We start from the raw sequence: 25,305 nt of genomic DNA, 5'->3' as shown, positions 1-25,305 counted from the left end.
GCAATGCAAACGCAGCTTTTTCTTTTCTGCTGCTGCATGGACTGTGCTGTCAGTCTGCACGGCGCCCGCCGTGCTGTCTCCCTGTATATTGTAAAGCGCTGCGCAAAATGTTGGCGCTGTACTAGTCCAGTGTAATAATAATGAACACGAGGTTTGTCAGGGTGTCGGGTCTTCCTATCCGCCGCTCTCCTGTGATTTATAGAGTGGTTCGGCGTTAGTTTGGCGGTTGTGTTTCGCCTGTTTGTCCTTTTTTCGATGGGGTGGAGGATCCCGGAAGTCTTCCCGAAGCTCGCACTCGCGTAGCTCCTAGAGGGTTAATAACCGCTGCGTGCCGCAATCGATCGCCCGTGTAAGAGAAAACAGACGGTTTTGATTTTCCTGCGTTTTAATTTTGCGCCTGGGGCTTTGTCAGATCAAGTTTAAAACTTGTTAATCTGAGTCTTTCGTCGAAGCGGGATCGTTACTGCGCGAGGCGGAGTTGGCGAGGATTTCGCCGTATTTATCTTGTGTTGCTTGTTGAGGCTTAACGGGGGGGGCCTCACATCCGTCTGACTTTGGGGCGAGCCCCCTTCCCACAGGCGAGAATATCGCCAAATAATAACATTATAATGAGATACACCGATCAGCTGTTATGACCGTCAAACCTCACATTGTAGTAGGTCCCCCGTCTTGCCTCCAGATCAGCCCTGACCCCCCTCAAGGCATGGACTCCACTAGACCCCTGAAAGTATGCCGTGGTATCTGCCACCAAGCCATCAGTAGCCGATCCAATAGGTCCTGTAAGTTGTGAGGTGGGGCCTCCATGGATTGGACTTGTTTTTCCAGCAACTCCCACAGATGATCAATTGGATTGAGATCAGGAGAATTTAGAGGCCAAATCAACACCTCAAACTCTGTTGTGTTCCTCAAACCATTTTTGAATCAATCAGACCAGGCCATCTTCTTCCATTGCTCCGTGGTCTAGTTCTGATGCTCACATGCCCATTGTAGGCACTTTTGGCTGTAGACATGGGTTGGCATGGGCACCTTGACCGGTCTGAAGCTCTACAGCCCCCCCATACACAACAAACTGCGATCCTCTGTGTGTTCTGACACCTTTCTATCAGAACCATCGTTCACTTTTTTCAGCAATTTAAGCTCCAGTAGCTCTTCCTCTATTGAGTAAAACCACAAAGGCCAACCTTCCCTCCCCACCTCCCTCAATGAGTCCCTTCCCCATCACCATCGTTAAACCCTCCCCTCCCCCCTCCACCAATGAGCCTTCCCTCCCCACCTCCATAAATGAGTCTTCCCTCCCCACATCTTTCAATGAGCCTCCCCCCCCTCCATCAATGAGCCTTCCCTCCCCTCTCCATCAATGAGCCTTCCCTCCATCAGTGAGCCCCAGCCCCCTTCATCAATGAGCCCCCCCTTCATCAATGAGCCCCCCCTTCATCAATGAGCCCCCCCTCATCAATGAGCCTTCCCTCCCCACCTCCATCACTGAGCCTTCTCTCCCCACCTTCATCGATGAGCCTTCCCTCCCCACCTCCATCACTGAGCCTTCCCTCCCCACCTCCATCACTGAGCCTTCCCTCCCCACCTCCATCACTGAGCCTTCCCTCCCCACCTCCATCACTGAGCCTTCCCTCCCCACCTCCATCACTGAGCCTTCCCTCCCCACCTCCATCACTGAGCCTTCCCTCCCCACCTCCATCAATGAGACTTCCCTCTCCACCTCCATCGATGAGCCTTCCCTCCCCACCTCCATCGATGAGCCTTCCCTCCCCACCTCCACCAATGAGCCTTCCCTCCCCACCTCCATCGATGAGCCTTCCCTCCCCACCTCCATCGATGAGCCTTCCCTCCTCCACCTCCATCGATGAGCCTTCCCTCCTCCACCTCCATCGATGAGCCTTCCCTCCTCCCCCTCCATCGATGAGCCTTCCCTCCTCCCCCTCCATCGATGAGCCTTCCCTCCTCCACCTCCATCGATGAGCCTTCCCTCCTCCACCTCCATCGATGAGCCTTCCCTCCTCCACCTCCCATCGATGAGCCTTCCCTCCCCACCTCTATCGATGAGCCTTCCCTCCTCCACCTCCATCGATGAGCCTTCCCTCCTCCACCTCCATCGATGAGCCTTCCCTCCTCCACCTCCATCGATGAGCCTTCCCTCCTCCACCTCCATCGATGAGCCTTCCCTCCTCCACCTCCATCGATGAGCCTTCCCTCCTCCACCTCCATCGATGAGCCTTCCCTCCCCCACCTCCATCGATGAGCCTTCCCTCCTCCACCTCCATCGATGAGCCTTCCCTCCCCACCTCCATCGATGAGCCTTCCCTCCCCACCTCCATCGATGAGCCTTCCCTCCCCACCTCTATCGATGAGCCTTCCCTCCTCCACCTCCATCGATGAGCCTTCCCTCCTCCACCTCCATCGATGAGCCTTCCCTCCTCCACCTCCATCGATGAGCCTTCCCTCCTCCACCTCCATCGATGAGCCTTCCCTCCCCACCTCCATCGATGAGCCTTCCCTCCCCACCTCCATCGATGAGCCTTCCCTCCCCACCTCTATCGATGAGCCTTCCCTCCTCCACCTCCATCAACGAGCTTTGGCCACCCATGACTCTGTCACCAGTTCTTTGGTCCTCCTTGGACCACTTTTGGTCGGTTCTGACCAATGCAGACCGGGAACTTCCCACAAGAACTGCAGTTTTGGAGTTTCTCTGGCTCGATCGTCTCACCATTACAATTTGGTCTTCTCAATGTCCCTGAAATCCTTTTCAGATATCTGTGTGTCATTCAATCACGCAACCCGCATGGCTACGGGAAGAAAAACAACAAAATATCTCTTCATAGCGCCATAAAAAAGCCTAAAACAAAAATATAACAAAAATAAAATCCATAAAAAAGATCACTGTGGGCACCGGAGGACTAGACGTTGCTTCGATCTGTCATTGGCCTCGTCATTGTGCTGATAGTAGATTATTATTATGTGTTTTGCTCTTTTTTTATCAGACCCTTTAGGGTTGTACAATGTTGTTTCCTTTTTTCTTGTACTTTTGGAAAACCTAATAAATCAAATTATCACAGCGAGTGATTTCCATCCACAGGCAAAGATTACGCTAGCGGTTAGGGGGTGGTAAAAACAGGTGGTTGAGCCACGTTTTTTACTGCCCCTCCCCCTTCGTAACCATTTTAAACTGCAAAAGCAGCCGGTCCGGGTAATATACTTGCTACAGGCGTGATGCTTCACTTCCCTGCAGTTAAAACCTTCAAGTGAATGAGGCCACATCGGATCTGCAAGCATGCGCAATACTTGTGGTGCAGGGGGGGGGAGGGTGGTCTTTTAAGGCTCATTTACATATATTTTGCCCTCTGAGGAGTGACCCATGTTTGGATCCCTTTCTAGAGGGCATTTTGGCTGGCAGTGAGGAGCTGTTTTGGCTCCTCTGTGCTGGTTTTAACACTATAAATGCCTCACTATGCATTGCAATGGTACATTTCAATTGGCTGTGGGGTTGAGTGAATGGGTCACGTTTTGCTTTCTCCCGAACGTGACACAGAGGATCATTGTCAGTACAAAGCACTGCAAGCAAGGGCCGGGACAAAGCGTAGGCAGCAGCCCTGGGCACAGTGGTATCAGGTGTGGGGGGCTGGTGCAACCAGGAGATTGGGGGAGGGGGGATTTGTGTTTGATAGGGATAATTTGGAGGGCTGCAGGGGGGTAAGAATTGTTCTAGAACGGTAGGAGTGGTGACTTGTGATGGGTGGGGGGGGGGGGGGGGAGAAGGATTTGGGCTAGAAGGGGGGATTTGGGGAGATTGTGTCAGAAGTGATATATGGTAGAGGGGGTGGGAAATTGTGCTTGGAGTGGAATTGTTTTTTGGGGGGGGGATTTTAGTATGGATGATTGAGAGGGGCAATTTGGGGAGACTGGGAAGGGGGGGGGGTTGAGAAACCGTGTGAGGTAGAGGATTTGTGCTAGGTGCAGTGATTTTTATTTGGGAGGGGGGGGGAGATTTGTGCTAGTATGGATGATTAGGAGAGGAAATTTGGGGGGATTGGGGTGGGGAATTTATGCTGGGGGGGGGGGGGGTGTGAGAAATGTTGAGAGGATTTGTGCTAGGTGCAGTGATTTTTATTGAGGGGGATTTGTGCTAGTATGGATGGTTAGGGGGAAAATTGTGGGGGGGGGGGGGGTTGTGATTAGGAGGGGAAATTTGGGAGGGATTGGGTTGGGAATTTATGTTGAGTTGGGGGGGGGTGGGGATGTGAGAAATTTGAGAGGATTTGTGCTAGGTGCAGTGATTTTTATTGGGGGGGGGGGGGATTTGTGCTAGTATGGATGATTTAGGAGGGCAAATTGGGGGGGGGGGGTTGTGATGGGGAATTTGTGCTAAGTGGTAGGGGGGGGGTTGCTCTCTAATGGTAACATTTTGGCTCTTCACATTCCATAATAAGGTGCTACATATTAAAGACTTCCTGCGCCCAGGGTCTGAAGAGCTTACAATCTACGAGAGAAGCGTCTCCTCAGTACATTGTGCTCTTCGGATCCGCCGCTTTCACTGACAGCCCCCTACGGATCCATTTCCGCCCTGAAGTTTTAATTACCTCTGTATCTTTTTATATATATACATATATACGGTATATCTATATACATAGATGACACTAAATGGGTTTTCTAAGGATGATGAGTGGGGGAGATGAAGCGCTTTGGGATCCGTTCAGCAATTGCCATCTTTCCTAATTCTGCTTCCTAATTAGCCGGAGACAGCCTGCGCTCTGCGATTCGGGCTGCAGATGGTTTGGCACCGGAGCGTAGGATGAGCCACTTACAAGATCTCGCCGTACAGCCCACATTTCTCCCTCGCGGTGAAGACCTTTTCATTTTTAAAAGCTGAACAGAAATTCCTCAATCGCTGCAAAGGTTAGAAATCCACTTTGTGAGCACCAAATGCCTTTGCAACCCCAGATGTTGTCTTGTAAAAGTAGCGGTGACATCATCACTGTGGGGTGCCTAGCTTGTGCAGACAGCAGAGTTGTGGGAGGGGTCTAGCAGGCTCCACCCACTATAGGAAAACTACAGAAGGGGGCGGAGACGAGACCAGTCACCCTGCGCAAGGAGAGTAAGCAGAGCTATGGGAGGGGCCTAGCAGTCCACACCCACTACAGGAAGGGGGCGGAGACTAAACCAGTCTCCCTGCACAAAGAGAGAGAGCAGAGCTATGGGAGGGGCCTAGGAGTCCCCACCCACTAAAGGAAGTGGGCGGAGACTAGACCAGTCACCCTGCGCAAGGAGAGTAAGCAGAGCTATGGAGGGGCCTAGCAGTCCACACCCACTACAGGAAGGGGGCGGAGACTAAACCAGTCTCCCTGCACAAAGAGAGAGAGCAGAGCTATGGGAGGGGCCTAGGAGTCCCCACCCACTACAGGAAGTGGGCGGAGACTAGACCAGTCACCTGCACAAGGAGAGAGAGCAGAGCTATGGGAGGGGCCCAGGAGTCCACACCCACTACAGGAAGGGGGCGGAGACTAGACAGTCACCCTGCACAAGGAGAGAGAGCAGAGCTATGGGAGGGGCCTAGCAGTCCCCACCCATTACCGTAAAAGGGCGGAGACGAGACCAGTCACCCTGCACAAGGAGAGGGAGCAGAGCTGTGGGAGGGGCCTAGGAGTCCACACCCACTACAGGAAGGGGGTGGAGACGAGACCAGTCACCCTGCACAAGGAGAGGGAGCAGATCTATGCTTTTACTTTGCAGGAGAATAAACAGAAAATAAAACTCACCGGGATTTACTTCCTCTTTAAGCTTTGACCAGATTGGTTTCGATGCAGATCTGCACCAGATTTTGCACTCCGGTTTTAGTAAATCATCGCCCGCTGTATGCTCTGGCCTAATGATTGGCTGCTAGACCCAAGCACTGAGTTGTGAGAAGAATCGTTTCCCCGGTCTCCCCTTCCCCAGCGATCAGACTGCAACATTGATAAGAGGAAGCAGCAGGGGCTGATCTGAGTCAGACAGTTGTGAGCACCAGGATTTACCTGATTCATGTCATCTCTGTGGCGGTGTCCTATCATATAGTGTCCCCCATCGGATAGTGTCCGCTGTGTACTGCGCATGCTTGGATGGTGGGGCTACCACCTCGACTCACGGCGCAGGAGCCGTTCATCTTAGGAGATTTTCCGAAGCTTCTTCTGCTCCGTACTGCGCAAGCGCTGCGCATGCGCAGTACGGGGTGGACAGTATCCGATGGCAGAACACTATATGCCAGCACCCTGGCATCTAAGTAAGTTTAACCTGCACGATGCCTGAACAAAGGTAGCGCTGTCCTTGTGGGGAGAAAAGCAGATGACTGCGCCTTGTGTATAAATAGAAGAGCCGTGGGAAGCGAGTGTGGGCTACATTGTATCTTTGCGTTGCAGTTTCTGATGTTCTTATTTATTTAAATTCCATTAAAGGAAACATTCGAAAGGAAAATAAATGGGATTGGCTTTCATCATCCCTCCTTCTTCTTATCTTCTAAAAAATGTTCAAGCCGGCAGTGCGAGTGCGTTGTGGAAAACATGGATTCCCGTGGGGGGGGGGGGGATTTGTGGCGTACAAAGTGCGCACTTTTAATAGCACGGTCACATGGCTCGCCGTCCAAAGAAAACAGGCCGCGCCGTCCGTGGGAAAGGATATTTGGAGGGGAGAGATAAATCGCATCGGATTTACTGGAAGCGCACGTGCGGGAGGAGAACTTCCAGCCTGGGAATTGGGCGAGTTTTGAGGTCTCGTATTTTTTGCGCGGCCTCGGAAGGAATTTTAACTTAATTTTTTTTTCTGAGAATCGGTCGCGTCACGTGATCACCGCCGACCGCGCTCCGCCATGCCATTAAAGGGGAACACCACCCGTGCCGGTGGGAATGATTCCTATCCGGGATAAGCGGATTTACACGCCTGGCAAACCTTGTGGTCGTCTTTTCTCCCCCCCGCGCTGTACATCTTTTCCCAGGCCGCCATCTTTGTTTTCTTTCTGACGTGCCGCCGGATGCGTCTTCTCACTCTGTAAGGAACAAGCATGTATAGTTTTTGCTGTTGCCACGACCCACCAAAAAAATAAAAATAAATCTCCACCTCCTGACATTTGCGGCGATGCGACTTATGTGCGTTTGTTGTTTTGTACCCGCAGTAGGACCCAGAAACAACGGTGTGCTTTTTTTATTTTTTTTTAAGTCCTATCTAAAATTTCAATTTTTTTAAAAATCCTACTGAAGGCTGTGTTCACATCTATGCAGGATGCATTTGATGCGTTTTTTTCTGGTGCGTTTTTTTTCTTTTTGGCTTATAGGAAAGACATGAGAGTTCTGTTCATGGAGTGCGACTTTACACTCTCTGGCACTTAAGTAGCATCAAAATCGCAGCAAACTAGTGCAGGAACCTTTGTGTGTCCGAAGCTGCATGTTGGGGGTTAAGGGCGAGGGTTAGCATTAAATGTTAGGGGTTGAGGGCTAGACTTGGCGTTAAGGTTTAGTGTTAGGGTTAAATATTAGGGTTAAATGTTAGGGTTACCATTAAGGGTTATGTTTAGGGTTAACTGTTAGGGTTAAATGTTGGGGTAAAGGGCTAGGGTTAAATGTTAGGGTTGGGGTTGAATGTTAGGGATAGGTTAAAGGGGTTTGATGTCAGGGTTAAATGTTAGGGTGAAGGGCTGGTGTTAAATGTTAGGGTTAGGTTAAATGTTAAAGTTGGGGTTAAATGGTAGCGTTGGGGTTCAATGTTGGGGTAAAAGGCTAGGGTTAGGGTTACATGTTAGGGTTAAATGTTAGGGTAAAGGGTTAGAGTTAAATGTTAGGGTTGAGGGCTAGACTTAGGGTTAAGGTTCAGTGTTAGGGTTAAATATTGGGGTTAAATGTTAGTTAGGTGTTAGAGTTGCCATTAAGCGCAATGTTTACGGGCTCAGGTTTAGGATTAACTGTTAGGGTTAAATATTGGGGTAAAGGGCTAGGGTTACATGTTAGAATTTGAGTTAAATGTTAGGGTTGGGTCTGAATGTTAGGGTTGGGGTAAATGGTTTGGGTTAGGGTTAAATTTTGGGGTTTGATGTTAGGGTTAAGTGTTAGGGTTGTGGTTAAATGTTGGGGTTGGGCTTAAATGTTGGGGATGGGTTTAAATGTTGGGGTTGGGGTAAATGGTTTGGGTTAAATGTTGGGGTTTGATGTTAGGGTTGGGGTTAAATGTTGGGGATGGGTTTAAATGTTGGGGTTGGGGTAAATGGTTCCGGTTAAATGTTGGGGTTTGATGTTGGGGTTAGGGTTGGGGTAAATGTTAGGGTTGGAGTTGAATGTTAGGGTGGAGGTTGAATGTTAGGGTTTGATGTTGGGGTTAGGGTTGGGGTAAATGTTAGGGTTGGGGTTGAATGTTAGGGTTTGGGTTGAATGTTAGGGTTGAGGTTGAATGTTAGGGTTTGGGTTGAATGTTAGGGTTGAGGTTGAATGTTAGGGTTGAGGTTGAATGTTAGGGTTGAGGTTGAATGTTGGGGTTGAGGTTGAATGTTGGGGTTGAGGTTGAATGTTGGGGTTGAGGTTGAATGTTAGGTTTAGGGTTAAATGTTAGGTTTAGGGTTAAATGTTAGGGTTGGGGTTGAATGTTAGGGTTGGGGTTGAATGTTAGGGTTTGGGTTGAATGTTAGGGTTGGGGTTGAATGTTAGGGTTGAGGTTGAATGTTAGGGTTGAGGTTGAATGTTAGGTTTAGGGTTGAATGTTAGGGTTGGGGTTGAATGTTAGGGTTGAGGTTGAATGTTAGGGTTGAGGTTGATGTTGGGGTTGAGGTTGAATGTTGGGGTTGAGGTTGAATGTTAGGGTTGAGGTTGAATGTTAGGGTTGAGGTTGAATGTTAGGGTTGAGGTTGAATGTTGGGGTTGAGGTTGAATGTTGGGGTTGAGGTTGAATGTTGGGGTTGAGGTTGAATGTTGGGGTTGAGGTTGAATGTTGGGGTTGAGGTTGAATGTTGGGGTTGAGGTTGAATGTTGGGGTTGAGGTTGAATGTTAGGGTTGAGGTTGAATGTTAGGTTTAGGGTTGAATGTTAGGGTTGGGGTTGAATGTTAGGGTTGAGGTTGAATGTTAGGGTTGAGGTTGAATGTTGGGGTTGAGGTTGAATGTTGGGGTTGAGGTTGAATGTTAGGGTTGAGGTTGAATGTTAGGGTTGAGGTTGAATGTTAGGGTTGAGGTTGAATGTTGGGGTTGAGGTTGAATGTTGGGGTTGAGGTTGAATGTTGGGGTTGAGGTTGAATGTTGGGGTTGAGGTTGAATGTTGGGGTTGAGGTTGAATGTTGGGGTTGGGGTAAATGACTTGGGTTAAATGTTGGGGTTTGATGTTAGGGTTGGGGTTAAATGTTGGGGTAAAGGACTAGGGTTAAATTTTAGGGTTAAATGTTGGGGTTAATTGTTAGGGTTAACAATTACCCCTAACGCTACCCCATATTTTTTTTATTTTTGCTGATACATTGATCCATAATGTTGATGCATCTTGGGGTGGGGGGGGGGGGGGGCGGGGGGCATTTGGCATGTTTGCATTCGGAGGGAGAATTGTTTAGGTCTCCACAATCATCGAACGGCCAACCGACCTTCTCCCATCTGATCTAATTATCTATTGATTAGTTATTGGTGGGGTGAATGGATCGCGGTATGCGTTTCCGAGGCCCGCCGGTCTCTTAAGGCGATGTGATGGGAAGAAGCACGCGATGTATAGATGAAGCCACAAAGATACAGATGTTACCCCCGTGACGCACCCGGAAGGCATTTACATTCGTCAGGCTGATAAGATCGCTATCCGTGTTGCTTCATGTATACATTACATGTTTCTTCCTATCAGATCACCTGAAGAAGAGGCCGGCGTGTCGCCAGAGCGCGCACCGCGATCGATTTTAGTTTGTCAATAACGGGATCGCTGTAAATCTCTACTTTAACTATCTGCTGCTACAATGTATTCATTATAAGAGCCTTCAATGTGTTTTGAATGGTTGTTTTGTCCTTATTAACGGTTATTATTATACAAGATTTATAGAGCGCCGATAATTTGCACAGCGCTTTACAACACGGGCCTTCCTTTATCTAGATACACCACGTCTACGGGCCTTCCTTTATCCAGATACACCACGTCTACGGGCCTTCCTTTATCCAGATACACCACGTCTACTGGCCTTCCTTTATCCAGATACACCACATCTACGGGCCTTCCTTTATCCAGATACACCACGTCTACGGGCCTTCCTTTATCCAGATACACCACGTCTACGGGCTTTCCTTTATCTAGATACACCACGTCTACGGGCCTTCCTTTATCTAGATACACCACGTCTACGGGCCTTCCTTTATCTAGATACACCACGTCTACGGGCCTTCCTTTATCTAGATACACCACGTCTACGGGCCTTCCTTTATCTAGATACACCACGTCTACGGGCCTTCCTTTATCTAGATACACCACGTCTACGGGCCTTCCTTTATCTAGATACACCACGTCTACGGCCCTTCCTTTATCTAGATACACCATGTCTACGGCCCTTCCTTTATCTAGATACACCACGTCTACGGGCCTTCCTTTATCTAGATACACCATGTCTACGGGCCTTCCTTTATCTAGATATACCACGTCTACGGGCCTTCCTTTATCTAGATACACCACGTCTACGGGCCTTCCTTTATCTAGATACACCATGTCTACGGGCCTTCCTTTATCTAGATACACCACGTCTACGGGCCTTCCTTTATCTAGATACACCACATATACGGCCTTCCTTTATCTAGATACACCACGTCTACAGGCCTTCCTTTATCTAGATACACCACGTCTACGGGCCTTCCTTTATCTAGATACACCACATATACGGCCTTCCTTTATCTAGATACACCACGTCTACGGGCCTTCCTTTATCTAGATACACCACGTCTACGGGCCTTCCTTTATCTAGATACACGTCTACCGGCCTTCCTTTATCTAGATACACCACATCTACGGGCCTTCCTTTATCTAGATACACCACATCTACGGGCCTTCCTTTATCTAGATACACGTCTACCGGCCTTCCTTTATGTAGATACACCACGTCTACGGGCCTTCCTTTATGTAGATACACCACGTCTACAAGCCTTCCTTTATCTAGATACCACGTCTACGGCCTTCCTTTATCCAGATACACCACGTCTACGGGCCTTCCTTTATCTAGATACACCACATATACGGGCCTTCCTTTATCTAGATACACCACGTCTACGGGACTTCCTTTATCTAGATACACCACGTCTATGGGCCTTCCTTTATCTAGATACACCATGTCTACGGGCCTTCCTTTATCTAGATACACCACGTCTACGGGCCTTCCTTTATCTAGATACACCATGTCTACGGGCCTTCCTTTATCTAGATACACCATGTCTACAGGCCTTCCTTTATCTAGATACACCACATAGACGGCCTTCCTTTATCTAGATACACCACGTCTACAGGCCTTCCTTTATCTAGATACACCATGTCTACGGGCCTTCCTTTATCTAGATACACCACGTCTACGGGCCTTCCTTTATCTAGATACACCACATATACGGCCTTCCTTTATCTAGATACACCACGTCTACAGGCCTTCCTTTATCTAGATACACCACGTCTACGGGCCTTCCTTTATCTAGATACACCACATATACGGCCTTCCTTTATCTAGATACACCACGTCTACGGGCCTTCCTTTATCTAGATACACCACGTCTACGGGCCTTCCTTTATCTAGATACACCACGTCTACAGGCCTTCCTTTATCTAGATACACCACATCTACGGGCCTTCCTTTATCTAGATACACGTCTACCGGCCTTCCTTTATGTAGATACACCACGTCTACGGGCCTTCCTTTATGTAGATACACCACGTCTACAAGCCTTCCTTTATCTAGATACCACGTCTACGGCCTTCCTTTATCCAGATACACCACGTCTACGGGCCTTCCTTTATCTAGATACACCACATATACGGGCCTTCCTTTATCTAGATACACCACGTCTACGGGCCTTCCTTTATCTAGATACACCACGTCTATGGGCCTTCCTTTATCTAGATACACCACGTCTACTGGCCTTCCTTTATGTAGATACACCACGTCTACGGGCCTTCCTTTATCTAGATACACCACATATACGGGCCTTCCTTTATCTAGATACACCACGTCTACGGACCTTCCTTTATCTAAATACACCATGTCTACGGGCCTTCCTTTATATAGATACACCAAGTCTACTGGCCTTCCTTTATGTAGATACACCACGTTTACGGGCCTTCCTTTATCTAGATACACCACGTCTACGAGCCTTCCTTTATCCAGATACACCACGTCTACGGGCCTTCCTTTATCTAGATACACCACGTCTACGGGCCTTCCTTTATCTAGATACACCACGTCTATGGGCCTTCCTTTATCTAGATACACCACGTCTACGGGCCTTCCTTTATCCAGATACACCACGTCTACGGGCCTTCCTTTATCTAGATACACCACGTCTACGGGCCTTCCTTTATCTAGATACACCACGTCTACGGGCCTTCCTTGATTCAGATCCACCACGTCTACGGGCCTTCCTTTATCTAGGTACACCACGTCTACGGGCCTTCCTTTATCTAGATACACCACGTCTACGGGCCTTCCTTTATCTAGATACACCACGTCTACGGGCCTTCCTTTATCTAGATACACCACGTCTACGGGCCTTCCTTTATCCAGATACACCACGTTTACGGGCCTTCCTTTATCTAGATACACCACGTCTACGGGCCTTCCTTTATCTAGGTACACCACGTCTACAGGCCTTCCTTTATCTAGGTACACCACGTCTACGGGCCTTCCTTTATCTAGGTACACCACGTCTACGGGCCTTCCTTTATCTAGATACACCATGTCTACGGGCCTTCCTTTATCTAGGTACACCACGTCTACGGGCCTTCCTTTATCTAGATACACCACATATACGGGCCTTCCTTTATCTAGATACACCATGTCTACGGGCCTTCCTTTATCTAGATACACCACGTCTATGGGCCTTCCTTTATCTAGATACACCACATATACAGGCCTTCCTTTATCTAGATACACCACGTCTACGGGCCTTCCTTTATCTAGATACACCACATATACGGGCCTTCCTTTATCTAGATACACCACATCTACGGGCCTTCCTTTATCTAGATACACCACGTCTACGGACCTTCCTTTATCCAGATACACCACGTCTACGGGCCTTCCTTTATCTAGATACACCACGTCTACAGGCCTTCCTTTATCTAGGTACACCACGTCTACGGGCCTTCCTTTATCTAGATACACCACGTCTACGGGCCTTCCTTTATGTAGATACACCACATATACGGCCTTCCTTTATCTAGATACACCACGTCTACGGGCCTTCCTTTATGTAGATACACCACGTCTACAAGCCTTCCTTTATCTAGATACCACATCTACGGCCTTCCTTTATCCAGATACACCACGTCTACGGGCCTTCCTTTATCTAGATACACCACATCTACGGGCCTTCCTTTATCTAGATGGCAACTCACCTCCTCATAGAAGGTTAGGTGATTGGTTTGGCAAGAATGATTCTTCATGAATCCATGCTGATTACTGCTAATGATACCGTTCTCATTACTAAAATCTTGTATAGAGTCCCTTATCATCCCCTCTAAGAGGATAAAAACTCTCCAACAGATCGCGTCATAAAATGTGTGCCGGTCCATATTCCAATGCGATCCCAGTTAACTATGTGCAACATCGAACGTGCTCGTAAACCAGCATGACTTCTGTAGATGAATCCTCTTCCACCATTCATCATCAGACGCTCTCCTCACCTATCAGGACGGAACTCTTCAATTACCGCACACAAGTCCAGTTGCACATGTGATGTGTTTTTATTTTTTTGCTTTAACTGACATCCTATGCAAATCCAAAGCTCGTCCCTCTACCAATATTTTTTTTTTACTTTTTGCTATAAAACCAATCCCATAAGAAAAATAAAATCTGGAACTGCAGTCTGCTCACATAATTTTAGTTTTTTTGCCATTCTGAAGCTTCCCTCCTACCACTACTCCTGCATATTATTTTATATATACTGCTAGGGTTGCCACCTGTCCAGGATTCACCCGGACAGTTCGAGTTTGGAATCCTGTGTCCGGGTTTCAGTCTGCCTGAAACCCGGACACATTATTTAGACTGGACTGTGGCTCCCCAAGTAGCTTAGAGAACGGGCCACAGATCCCGAATGGCAAAATTAATTTTTGTGTTACTATCTGAGGGTAGGTTTGGCATCACTGATGTTAGTAAGAGCAGTTTGGCCACACCCACTGTTTGCCGCAGTGCACTGCATTACCACTCTCCTTGGGGGGGCACCCAAAGGTGTCTCAGGTCTTTTAGAATCCTATAGTGTATACTACGAAAAAAATGTGCCCTGTGCCGCTAAAGTGTTCGGGTTTGGCTTGAAGAAAAGGTGACAACCCTATATACTGCGATCCTGTACTTGCCAAATATGCTGCAGAAATCTCCCTCCACTGAGTCTGGCTGCAGCCATTTTAACTGTGGGCAGCTGAAGCTGCTGCCTGTTCACTTCCTGGATTAACGCAGAGGCACGCCTCCAGCTCTGCAGCTCTCATTGGCTCTCTTATGACTCTCTCCGTCCTCCCTTCCTGGCAAACTCTCACCAGAGTGAGAGAGAGAGAGCTGCGCATGATGTCATAAGCCTAGGCTAATGACCAGACAAGAAACAGGAAGTGGACTGTATAAGACCCCTTTCACACTGGGGGGGCTTTGCAAAACATAGCGCCTGCAAAGTGCCCTGAAACAGCTGCTGCTGTCTCTCCAATGTGAGAGCCCCGAGGGAATTCACACTGGAGCGGTGCACTGGCAGGACGCTCAAAAAAAAGTCCTGCTAGCAGCATCTTTGGAGCGGTGAAGGAGTGGTGTATACACCGCTCCTGCCCATTGAAATCAATCGGGCAGAGAGGCTATACATAATATAATGTAGCAGCGCTTTGCAGTGGTTTTTAACCCTTTCTTGGCCGCTAGCGGGGGTTAAAACCGCCTCACTAGTGGCCGAATAGCTAATACGACGGTAAAGCGGGGGTGGCATCGGCTGCTTTACCGCCGACGCCACCCCCACACCCCAGTGTGAAATGGGCCTAAAGAGATTTATTGGCAGAAAAAAAAAAGTTTTACAAGGGCAGAAGATTTAATAGATGGAAAATTGAAAACACGACTGAGCTTCCGCTTTACTACATTTTGGTCAATATGTATTGTGTTACATATCTTTTGGTTTAAAAAAAAATAAAATAAACAAATCTCAATAAGTGAATATTGATTGGTTTGTGTGAAAGTTAGTGTCTACAAACTAAATGGGGTATATATACTGGAAATTTTATACATTTTTTTTTTTTTTGTTATACTAGTAATGGCGGTTGATTAGCAACTTACAGTGGGATGGCGAGTAATCTGACACTAACTGACACTTTGTGGGAACTGTCGCTGAGATCACCAATGACATTATTACAGTAATCGGTGCTAATTATATATTAGGGGCAGGAAGGGGTTAACATCTAGGGGCGATCAAAGGGTTAAATATGTGCCTAACAAGTGTTTTTTTTATGTGTGTACTATGTGCTACTTTTACTGCGGATCTACTTGTGCCTAGCAGGGAATGAAAAAGCAACCGGATTACTGAACTCTGAACTTTGTGTTGTTTACACCCACATCTGTGTGTTTGGGGAAGATCAGAGCCGATCGCTGGGCGCCAGCAGCCAATCACTGGCATCCAGCGATCGGCATGTGCTGTGATGAATCGAACATTGATCAGACAGGAGATAGATACAAAGTAACATTGTTTATAGAGGCGATTCAGTTCGCATTGTGCGCTATACAAGTATTTCATTCATTCATTCATAAACATTGATCAGACAGGAGATAGAGAGATACAAAGTAACATTGTTTATAAACATTGATCAGACAGGAGATAGAGAGATACAAAGTAACATTGTTTATAAACATTGATCAGACAGGAGATAGAGAGATACAAAGTAACATTGTTTATAAACATTGATCAGACAGAAGATAGAGAGATACAAAGTAACATTGTTTATAAACATTGATCAGACAGTAGATAGAGAGATACAAAGTAACATTGTTTATAAACATTGATTAGACAGGAGATAGAGAGCTACAAAGTAACATTGTTTATAAACATTGATTAGACAGAAGATAGAGAGATACAAATTAACATTGTTACTTTCTCAGCTGCTGTATTTACACGTATTTCCTGACTGATAACTGTCAGGAATTGTTGTGTGGGGGGGGGGGGGGGGGGCAATAAGGTTTTACCCATCCAGTGTCCCAGACTGGTGCTGAAACTATCAGAAGCGTATAGTATACCGTTGTATACCGTTGTATACCATTGTATACCGTTGTATACAGTTGACCCTTTTTGAAGAGACCCGATGCATTTCATCTCTGGGTCTGACCCCGCGTCCAGCCACCCTTTTACCACTGATAGGGGAGCACTGGTTGCCATAGTTACCCCCCATTGTCGCTCTGCTTAGTGCCTAATGGAAGAAATAATTTGTTTTGTTGGAGAAATATTTCTATGTCCATTGAGGTTAATTGAAGTAAATGAATTGTCCGCTGATGAAGTATTTGATTTGTCTTCATAGTTCTCTTCGATCCCTCAATGTGTTTGTTCTTCTGTCTTGCAGGTTAAAGTGGATTATATTGTGTGCTGGTGTGGAGGATGAGCGCCCGGTGATGTCGTGCTGGTGAGTTTTGGAGATTCCTAAATGTGACGGCCAATAAAATTGCGTTTCTGGTGAAAGGAGAATTCTGCTGAATACACACAATTCGTACCTGTCGGCCGTTCGCAGCCTCGTCTCACATATTCCCCTAGGAAGGCGAGGGCTGTCTGGGCAGGATGGGATGGGGGAAGGGCGCCTACCAAGGAGTTTGTTGGGCACATTTGGGAGAGGTCATGGATGGCCCACAGGCGGGACTTTCTGAAGAACTTTTTTTATTTTTCCAAAACCTGTTAAGTTTTGTTTTTCTTTGATGTACGGGGGTGGGGGAGGGGGGGGGGTGGTTGGGGGCACTGGCACGCATGGACTATTTTATTGTGAAGGTGAAAAAAGCCTTTAAATTGTATTCAGATTCTAACAATGAACTTCTCTTATTGGCTTCCTTTTGGTTTGTTGTATAAACATTTTTATGTCTGATGAGTGCAGAAAAGTGCCTGTTGATTAGTGATGGCCGAACGGTTCGCCCGGCGGTCGTTTCGCGGCGAATTTCCGACTTTCGCCGTCCGCGGGTTCGAACGCCTTTTTCCGTCGTTCGCCCCGGCGGACTTACGTGTTTAATGTATACAAGAACTTTAACCTTTCGTGACACGTTTATCATGTGTTACAGGACAACCAATTGAGACATGACAGCTCATGGACACTTGGACATTCCCCCTAACCTATAAATACACCCGATCCGGTGGCCATTTTACATTCTTTCTTCTGTCACTGTAGGGAAAGGATCCTGTGTGGAGTAGGGACAGAGAAAACGCTAGCTATTTGGTACACAAAAGTTCTTTTCAGGACTGGTATAGGTGTTAGGTCAGCAGCCTGAGTTTCTTTTGTCAGTTTAGATAAAGGGACAGAGCGCTGTATGCTGCTATTTTAGGGACAGCTCAGCCAGATTAGTCTTTCTTCATCATCATCATCATCATCATCATTAGCTGTTACTATCAGGTCCACAAAAGAGCTGTTCCAGCTAATCGTTCCAGCCTACTCTTTTTTGCCAATTTGTATAGGGACAGGCAGGAAGCAGTGTGTCAGGCAGTGAGGATAATTTTAAAGACTTGCTGTTACTATTAGTTCCACAAAGGTTCTTTTCAGGACTGGTATCAGTGGTACGGTAATAGGCTTGTACACGTATAATATTCTTTCTTCCAAATATAGAAAGAATATTATACTTGACTGCTGCCCTTCTGCTGCAGTCTGCTAATCATTCACAACTCACTTGTTCCACAAAGCTCTTTATCAGGACTGGTAACTTGGTCTGTCTAGGGTGCTACGGTACATAGGCTTGGGTGCGGTACAGTCTGCTGTTCTGTAAGGACCGCTATCGGTCCACAATACATAGGGTTGCCGTGCACTACTGCTGACCGCTGCCCTATACTGCAGCAGTCCTTCATTGGTATAGGGACTGACGTACAGTCTGCTAATCACTAACACACAACCTGCTTGGTCCACAAAAGTTCTTATAAGGACTGGTAACTTGGTATAGGGTGCTACGGTACATAGGCCTGAGTGCGTTACAGTCTGCTGTTCTGTAAGGACCGCTATCGGTCCACAATAGATAGGGTTGCCGTGCACTACTGCTGACCGCTGCCCTATACTGCAGCAGTCCTTCAGCGGTATAGGGACTGACGCACAGTCTGCTAAACACTAACACACAACCTGCTTGGTCCACAAAAGTTTTTATAAGGACTGGTAACTTGGTATAGGGTGCTACGGTACATAGGCCTGAGTGCAGTACAGTCTGCTGTTCTGTAAGGACCGCTATCGGTCCACAATACATAGGGTTGCCGTGCACTACTGCTGACCGCTGCCCTATACTGCAGCAGTCCTTCATTGGTATAGGGACTGACGTACAGTCTGCTAATCACTAACACACAACCTGCTTGGTCCACAAAAGTTCTTATAAGGACTGGTAACTTGGTATAGGGTGCTACGGTACATAGGCCTGAGTGCGTTACAGTCTGCTGTTCTGTAAGGACCGCTATCGGTCCACAATACATAGGGTTGCCGTGCACTACTGCTGACCGCTGCCCTATACTGCAGCAGTCCTTCATTGGTATAGGGACTGACGTACAGTCTGCTAATCACTAACACACAACCTGCTTGTTCCACAAAAGTTCTTATAAGGACTGGTAACTTGGTATAGGGTGCTACGGTACATAGGCCTGAGTGCGTTACAGTCTGCTGTTCTGTAAGGACCGCTATCGGTCCACAATACATAGGGTTGCCGTGCACTACTGCTGACCGCTGCCCTATACTGCAGCAGTCCTTCATTGGTATAGGGACTGACGTACAGTCTGCTAATCACTAACACACAACCTGCTTGGTCCACAAAAGTTCTTATAAGGACTGGTAACTTGGTATAGGGTGCTACGGTACATAGGCCTGAGTGCGTTACAGTCTGCTGTTCTGTAAGGACCGCTATCGGTCCACAATACATAGGGTTGCCGTGCACTACTGCTGACCGCTGCCCTATACTGCAGCAGTCCTTCAGCGGTATAGGGACTGACGCACAGTCTGCTAAACACTAACACACAACCTGCTTGGTCCACAAAAGTTTTTATAAGGACTGGTAACTTGGTATAGGGTGCTACGGTACATAGGCCTGAGTGCGTTACAGTCTGCTGTTCTGTAAGGACCGCTATCGGTCCACAATACATAGGGTTGCCGTGCACTACTGCTGACCGCTGCCCTATACTGCAGCAGTCCTTCATTGGTATAGGGACTGACGTACAGTCTGCTAATCACTAACACACAACCTGCTTGTTCCACAAAAGTTCTTATAAGGACTGGTAACTTGGTATAGGGTGCTACGGTACATAGGCCTGAGTGCGGTACAGTCTGCTGTTCTGTAAGGACCGCTATCGGTCCACAATACATAGGGTTGCCGTGCACTACTGCTGACCGCTGCCCTATACTGCAGCAGTCCTTCATTGGTATAGGGACTGACGTACAGTCTGCTAATCACTAACACACAACCTGCTTGTTCCACAAAAGTTCTTATAAGGACTGGTAACTTGGTATAGGGTGCTACGGTACATAGGCTTGAGTGCGGTACAGTCTGCTGTTCTGTAAGGACCGCTATCGGTCCACAATAGATAGGGTTGACGTGCACCACTGCTGACCGCTGCCCTATACTGCAGCAGTCCTTCAGCGGTATAGGGACTGACGTACAGTCTGCTAAACACTAATACACAACCTGCTTGGTCCACAAAAGTTCTTATAAGGACTGGTAACTTGGTATAGGGTGCTACGGTACATAGGCTTGAGTGCGGTACAGTCTGCTGTTCTGTAAGGACCGCTATCGGTCCACAATAGATAGGGTTGACGTGCACCACTGCTGACCGCTGCCCTATACTGCAGCAGTCCTTCAGCGGTATAGGGACTGACGCACAGTCTGCTAAACACTAACACACAACCTGCTTGGTCCACAAAAGTTTTTATAAGGACTGGTAACTTGGTATAGGGTGCTACGGTACATAGGCCTGAGTGCGTTACAGTCTGCTGTTCTGTAAGGACCGCTATCGGTCCACAATACATAGGGTTGCCGTGCACTACTGCTGACCGCTGCCCTATACTGCAGCAGTCCTTCATTGGTATAGGGACTGACGTACAGTCTGCTAATCACTAACACACAACCTGCTTGGTCCACAAAAGTTCTTATAAGGACTGGTAACTTGGTATAGGGTGCTACGGTACATAGGCCTGAGTGCGTTACAGTCTGCTGTTCTGTAAGGACCGCTATCGGTCCACAATACATAGGGTTGCCGTGCACTACTGCTGACCGCTGCCCTATACTGCAGCAGTCCTTCAGCGGTATAGGGACTGACGCACAGTCTGCTAAACACTAACACACAACCTGCTTGGTCCACAAAAGTTTTTATAAGGACTGGTAACTTGGTATAGGGTGCTACGGTACATAGGCCTGAGTGCAGTACAGTCTGCTGTTCTGTAAGGACCGCTATCGGTCCACAATACATAGGGTTGCCGTGCACTACTGCTGACCGCTGCCCTATACTGCAGCAGTCCTTCATTGGTATAGGGACTGACGTACAGTCTGCTAATCACTAACACACAACCTGCTTGTTCCACAAAAGTTCTTATAAGGACTGGTAACTTGGTATAGGGTGCTACGGTACATAGGCTTGAGTGCGGTACAGTCTGCTGTTCTGTAAGGACCGCTATCGGTCCACAATAGATAGGGTTGACGTGCACCACTGCTGACCGCTGCCCTATACTGCAGCAGTCCTTCAGCGGTATAGGGACTGACGTACAGTCTGCTAAACACTAATACACAACCTGCTTGGTCCACAAAAGTTCTTATAAGGACTGGTAACTTGGTATAGGGTGCTACGGTACATAGGCTTGAGTGCGGTACAGTCTGCTGTTCTGTAAGGACCGCTATCGGTCCACAATAGATAGGGTTGACGTGCACCACTGCTGACCGCTGCCCTATACTGCAGCAGTCCTTCAGCGGTATAGGGACTGACGCACAGTCTGCTAAACACTAACACACAACCTGCTTGGTCCACAAAAGTTTTTATAAGGACTGGTAACTTGGTATAGGGTGCTACGGTACATAGGCCTGAGTGCGTTACAGTCTGCTGTTCTGTAAGGACCGCTATCGGTCCACAATACATAGGGTTGCCGTGCACTACTGCTGACCGCTGCCCTATACTGCAGCAGTCCTTCATTGGTATAGGGACTGACGTACAGTCTGCTAATCACTAACACACAACCTGCTTGGTCCACAAAAGTTCTTATAAGGACTGGTAACTTGGTATAGGGTGCTACGGTACATAGGCCTGAGTGCGTTACAGTCTGCTGTTCTGTAAGGACCGCTATCGGTCCACAATACATAGGGTTGCCGTGCACTACTGCTGACCGCTGCCCTATACTGCAGCAGTCCTTCAGCGGTATAGGGACTGACGCACAGTCTGCTAAACACTAACACACAACCTGCTTGGTCCACAAAAGTTTTTATAAGGACTGGTAACTTGGTATAGGGTGCTACGGTACATAGGCCTGAGTGCAGTACAGTCTGCTGTTCTGTAAGGACCGCTATCGGTCCACAATACATAGGGTTGCCGTGCACTACTGCTGACCGCTGCCCTATACTGCAGCAGTCCTTCATTGGTATAGGGACTGACGTACAGTCTGCTAATCACTAACACACAACCTGCTTGGTCCACAAAAGTTCTTATAAGGACTGGTAACTTGGTATAGGGTGCTACGGTACATAGGCCTGAGTGCGTTACAGTCTGCTGTTCTGTAAGGACCGCTATCGGTCCACAATACATAGGGTTGCCGTGCACTACTGCTGACCGCTGCCCTATACTGCAGCAGTCCTTCATTGGTATAGGGACTGACGTACAGTCTGCTAATCACTAACACACAACCTGCTTGTTCCACAAAAGTTCTTATAAGGACTGGTAACTTGGTATAGGGTGCTACGGTACATAGGCCTGAGTGCGTTACAGTCTGCTGTTCTGTAAGGACCGCTATCGGTCCACAATACATAGGGTTGCCGTGCACTACTGCTGACCGCTGCCCTATACTGCAGCAGTCCTTCATTGGTATAGGGACTGACGTACAGTCTGCTAATCACTAACACACAACCTGCTTGGTCCACAAAAGTTCTTATAAGGACTGGTAACTTGGTATAGGGTGCTACGGTACATAGGCCTGAGTGCGTTACAGTCTGCTGTTCTGTAAGGACCGCTATCGGTCCACAATACATAGGGTTGCCGTGCACTACTGCTGACCGCTGCCCTATACTGCAGCAGTCCTTCAGCGGTATAGGGACTGACGCACAGTCTGCTAAACACTAACACACAACCTGCTTGGTCCACAAAAGTTTTTATAAGGACTGGTAACTTGGTATAGGGTGCTACGGTACATAGGCCTGAGTGCGTTACAGTCTGCTGTTCTGTAAGGACCGCTATCGGTCCACAATACATAGGGTTGCCGTGCACTACTGCTGACCGCTGCCCTATACTGCAGCAGTCCTTCATTGGTATAGGGACTGACGTACAGTCTGCTAATCACTAACACACAACCTGCTTGTTCCACAAAAGTTCTTATAAGGACTGGTAACTTGGTATAGGGTGCTACGGTACATAGGCCTGAGTGCGTTACAGTCTGCTGTTCTGTAAGGACCGCTATCGGTCCACAATACATAGGGTTGCCGTGCACTACTGCTGACCGCTGCCCTATACTGCAGCAGTCCTTCATTGGTATAGGGACTGACGTACAGTCTGCTAATCACTAACACACAACCTGCTTGTTCCACAAAAGTTCTTATAAGGACTGGTAACTTGGTATAGGGTGCTACGGTACATAGGCTTGAGTGCGGTACAGTCTGCTGTTCTGTAAGGACCGCTATCGGTCCACAATAGATAGGGTTGACGTGCACCACTGCTGACCGCTGCCCTATACTGCAGCAGTCCTTCAGCGGTATAGGGACTGACGTACAGTCTGCTAAACACTAATACACAACCTGCTTGGTCCACAAAAGTTCTTATAAGGACTGGTAACTTGGTATAGGGTGCTACGGTACATAGGCTTGAGTGCGGTACAGTCTGCTGTTCTGTAAGGACCGCTATCGGTCCACAATAGATAGGGTTGACGTGCACCACTGCTGACCGCTGCCCTATACTGCAGCAGTCCTTCAGCGGTATAGGGACTGACGCACAGTCTGCTAAACACTAACACACAACCTGCTTGGTCCACAAAAGTTTTTATAAGGACTGGTAACTTGGTATAGGGTGCTACGGTACATAGGCCTGAGTGCGTTACAGTCTGCTGTTCTGTAAGGACCGCTATCGGTCCACAATACATAGGGTTGCCGTGCACTACTGCTGACCGCTGCCCTATACTGCAGCAGTCCTTCATTGGTATAGGGACTGACGTACAGTCTGCTAATCACTAACACACAACCTGCTTGGTCCACAAAAGTTCTTATAAGGACTGGTAACTTGGTATAGGGTGCTACGGTACATAGGCCTGAGTGCGTTACAGTCTGCTGTTCTGTAAGGACCGCTATCGGTCCACAATACATAGGGTTGCCGTGCACTACTGCTGACCGCTGCCCTATACTGCAGCAGTCCTTCAGCGGTATAGGGACTGACGCACAGTCTGCTAAACACTAACACACAACCTGCTTGGTCCACAAAAGTTTTTATAAGGACTGGTAACTTGGTATAGGGTGCTACGGTACATAGGCCTGAGTGCAGTACAGTCTGCTGTTCTGTAAGGACCGCTATCGGTCCACAATACATAGGGTTGCCGTGCACTACTGCTGACCGCTGCCCTATACTGCAGCAGTCCTTCATTGGTATAGGGACTGACGTACAGTCTGCTAATCACTAACACACAACCTGCTTGTTCCACAAAAGTTCTTATAAGGACTGGTAACTTGGTATAGGGTGCTACGGTACATAGGCTTGAGTGCGGTACAGTCTGCTGTTCTGTAAGGACCGCTATCGGTCCACAATAGATAGGGTTGACGTGCACCACTGCTGACCGCTGCCCTATACTGCAGCAGTCCTTCAGCGGTATAGGGACTGACGTACAGTCTGCTAAACACTAATACACAACCTGCTTGGTCCACAAAAGTTCTTATAAGGACTGGTAACTTGGTATAGGGTGCTACGGTACATAGGCTTGAGTGCGGTACAGTCTGCTGTTCTGTAAGGACCGCTATCGGTCCACAATAGATAGGGTTGACGTGCACCACTGCTGACCGCTGCCCTATACTGCAGCAGTCCTTCAGCGGTATAGGGACTGACGCACAGTCTGCTAAACACTAACACACAACCTGCTTGGTCCACAAAAGTTTTTATAAGGACTGGTAACTTGGTATAGGGTGCTACGGTACATAGGCCTGAGTGCGTTACAGTCTGCTGTTCTGTAAGGACCGCTATCGGTCCACAATACATAGGGTTGCCGTGCACTACTGCTGACCGCTGCCCTATACTGCAGCAGTCCTTCATTGGTATAGGGACTGACGTACAGTCTGCTAATCACTAACACACAACCTGCTTGGTCCACAAAAGTTCTTATAAGGACTGGTAACTTGGTATAGGGTGCTACGGTACATAGGCCTGAGTGCGTTACAGTCTGCTGTTCTGTAAGGACCGCTATCGGTCCACAATACATAGGGTTGCCGTGCACTACTGCTGACCGCTGCCCTATACTGCAGCAGTCCTTCAGCGGTATAGGGACTGACGCACAGTCTGCTAAACACTAACACACAACCTGCTTGGTCCACAAAAGTTCTTATAAGGACTGGTAACTTGGTATAGGGTGCTACGGTACATAGGCTTGAGTGCGGTACAGTCTGCTGTTCTGTAAGGACCGCTATCGGTCCACAATAGATAGGGTTGACGTGCACCACTGCTGACCGCTGCCCTATACTGCAGCAGTCCTTCAGCGGTATAGGGACTGACGTACAGTCTGCTAAACACTAATACACAACCTGCTT

General features: G+C 48.0%; 1 protein-coding gene across 2 annotated transcripts in view; it reads left to right on the top strand.

Moving 5' to 3' along the window:
- SEMA5B (semaphorin 5B) overlaps nt 1-25,305 on the top strand; it is a 492,183-nt gene that overhangs the window by 115,557 nt on the left and 351,321 nt on the right. For both annotated transcript variants that reach the window (XM_077449725.1, XM_077449726.1), the window contains exon 2: nt 16,740-16,799. The gene's annotated coding sequence lies outside the window, so the exon portion shown is untranslated. The remainder of the gene's footprint in view (nt 1-16,739; nt 16,800-25,305) is intronic.

This window comes from Lithobates pipiens, unplaced genomic scaffold (genome assembly GCF_037356315.1).
Source record: "Lithobates pipiens isolate NorthernLeopardFrog02 unplaced genomic scaffold, aLitPip1_a1.2 Scaffold_22, whole genome shotgun sequence".
Lineage (NCBI taxonomy): Eukaryota > Metazoa > Chordata > Amphibia > Anura > Ranidae > Lithobates > Lithobates pipiens.
Note: the sequence above shows the minus strand (reverse complement) of the source record. Positions and strands in the feature narration are given on the sequence as shown.